General features: G+C 43.8%; 1 long non-coding RNA gene across 1 annotated transcript; it reads right to left on the reverse strand.

Moving 5' to 3' along the window:
- Nucleotides 1-362: 362 nt before the first annotated feature.
- On the reverse strand, nt 363-1,452 carry LOC125523964. Its single transcript, XR_007290490.1, has 2 exons — nt 1,079-1,452; nt 363-978 (listed from the first exon to the last, which is right to left on the reverse strand). It is a non-coding gene; the product is annotated as an uncharacterized LOC125523964 (long non-coding RNA).
- Between the last annotated feature and the right edge of the window lie 1,112 nt (nt 1,453-2,564).

Raw genomic sequence — 2,564 nt, forward strand, 5'->3', positions numbered from 1 at the left:
AAGCGAGCTGAATACATTTAAATGTATTCAGCTCGCTTTGGATTTCACAAGAATTGACTAAGGTTATTGTTGCAGAGAAGCTAATGTGGTTGCTGATAGCTTAGCTAAACTTTATTTTGTTTCTAGTTCGTCTGAACTCTGGGACTCTACTATCCTCGACTTTATTCTTCCCCACAGTATAAACGATATGTCAATTATTTGAGGAATAATGTTTATGATGTTCATTTTTGTGTGTTTATTTTTCTGTTCACGTGGTTTTGTTCTAATGTTCCAAATATGCCTACGGGGTTCAGGATAGAGTGGAAGTCTCTTCCAAATGCAGGATTTAAAAATAAAAATGTACTATTGAATTGCCATGGCTCTAGGTTAAAAAATCGTTTGGAAATTCTTCAACCCCGAGACACATAAGCAAGGTAGTAGTTGCTTGTTTGCCAACTGCAACTTATACTATAGATGATGGCGCTCTTCTGCAATCTTCTTCCTATTAAAGAAAACGGCAGTTCTCCTACGCTTCTTAAAAAAAAACGTATACTATAGATGAGTACATTTCGTTCAAAAGCAAACAGTGGCCCGTCCATGCGAGCTGTAGTTGTCTTTGTATATTTCCTAGTAGCACAACCAGTGTAGTAGGCGTGCTGCATGACTGAAGGAAGGAAGGGCAGGAGAAGAATTCCATCTTGAGCAGAGCACACCAGCGGGGGCGTAGCAGGATCATCATGCTCTTAGCTAGATTACACACGGATCCGGTGAATCACTCGCTAAAGCATAGATGTTCTCTTCATCGAAAAGGATTGATCCAGTCCATCTTTAGTGAAACACATGGAAGTCGCGCGTGTGGTGTTGGGCCGAGTTGAGGTCATCTACCTTGTTCACCGATCCAGCCATTTTTGCGCAGAAGAAGAACACCATTATCTTCTTGACCCACTCTCAGCCCGCCCAAGCCCCAAAATGTTCAGACAGACATCACCAGGGCTCGAGCTTGATTAGCACACAGAAAAAATTCAGATACCTGCTTAACAGCAAGCGCGGTGTGGTAAAGATAAATATTGAGTAGTGTATGTGCAGTGCAGGGGTATACCAGCCACTTGAAGAGAAGCGTCATATGAGCTTAGGCCGCCGGATGATTGTTGGGTTGGAGTTAACGTGGGTATACGTCTTGTGTTTGCCGTAGTAGCATGCATGAGAAGAGAATAGATGCAATACAAACTCGATGACACTATGAATTGTATGATTGTTAAGTATATCATGAGCGACTCAGCTTGTGTGCCAGCGAGGAGCTTGCATGAGTAATTTTTTGTCCCAAATCAATTGCCTTTCTTACAATGCGATTTGGGAGTCCTTGTCACCCAAGATTTTCTTGAGCGTGTTTTTTGTGAGAAAACGATATGTAACGAGGCCACCAGCTGCTTTTTGGTAGTTGCACTACGACAGTGGTGTCTCCCCATCGAATGAACCTGGGTGCTTTTAGCTTACACACCCCTCCTATCACACTATATATGTATGCTAGCACGGCCAGGCAAAAGAGATGTCCAATTTCGTTGACAACACACAAGCCAGGTTCTAGGACATGGGTACGTAAGAATTAATATGCAATACCAACCATTTCATTCATGTGCCCTTCTGTGAAGAAAAAACCATAATGATTGTTGTAGACGTAATTGTATATGTACGAGATAGTTCCTAAATGGTCGAACAGAGACTTGCATATAAAAAATATATATATATATATATCCAGAGAGAGCAGAGCACACCGTGTGTGCGCAATATACACTGCAAGTTTTGTGTATGTTCTGGTCATGACGAATTCGTTGGACAAAATCGAAGGCCATACCCAGTGCAATATGCTAGCCTTTTAATCTGGAGTGATATTAGGTTGCATAGGCTTGGGATTCATTAGGAATTTTGACCTATCGACATCGTCCCCTGTACCAACGTAGATTCTTTCTGGAACCAACCGTATAGTAGTTCAAAGCTAGAATCGACTACTTCTACGTGTTCATCAACAAATTATTTCTCCCATGATCTGTAGTTGGTCATTCATCCCAGCCACCTTTCTAGTTCAAGCGGGTTAGCTGAGAGAGGATGCATGCTTCCATCTCCTCTGTTTTGGTGTCTTTCTCCTCCTGTCCCAGCGATGTTCTACTTCTGTTGCTGATGCACTGGTGCAGGTCTGAGTCTGACCTTAGCCGTCAATCTCCTTGTTGAAGATGTTGCTCGGTACGCGGTGCTTCGGAGTGCTAGGAGCGCGGTGGGACTTCTCCGGTGGGTGCAGCGGCTTTGGTCTTTTTCGTTTTCGTCGATCTGCCGGTGTTGGCATTGGTTTCTTTCTTTTTCTTTGGGCTTGGTTGTGCCGCAGCCCCGGCGCGCTTGATGTATCGTATGCTTGGTCATTGCTTTTGATGACCTCTTCAACCTCCAATTTTGAGGCCTGCCTGCCGATTTCTTGCATGGCGGTTACAAGGCGAGGTAAATGCCGAGGTTTGATCTGATGTTTGCTGTCCTTTCCACTTTGAGGACTTTGTATGTTGCCAAGTGCCTGCATCCTCGGCGAAGCAAACTCCTTC

The sequence above is a fragment of the Triticum urartu genome, chromosome 7 (assembly GCF_003073215.2).
Source record: "Triticum urartu cultivar G1812 chromosome 7, Tu2.1, whole genome shotgun sequence".
In the NCBI taxonomy this organism is placed as follows: Eukaryota; Viridiplantae; Streptophyta; class Magnoliopsida; order Poales; family Poaceae; genus Triticum; species Triticum urartu.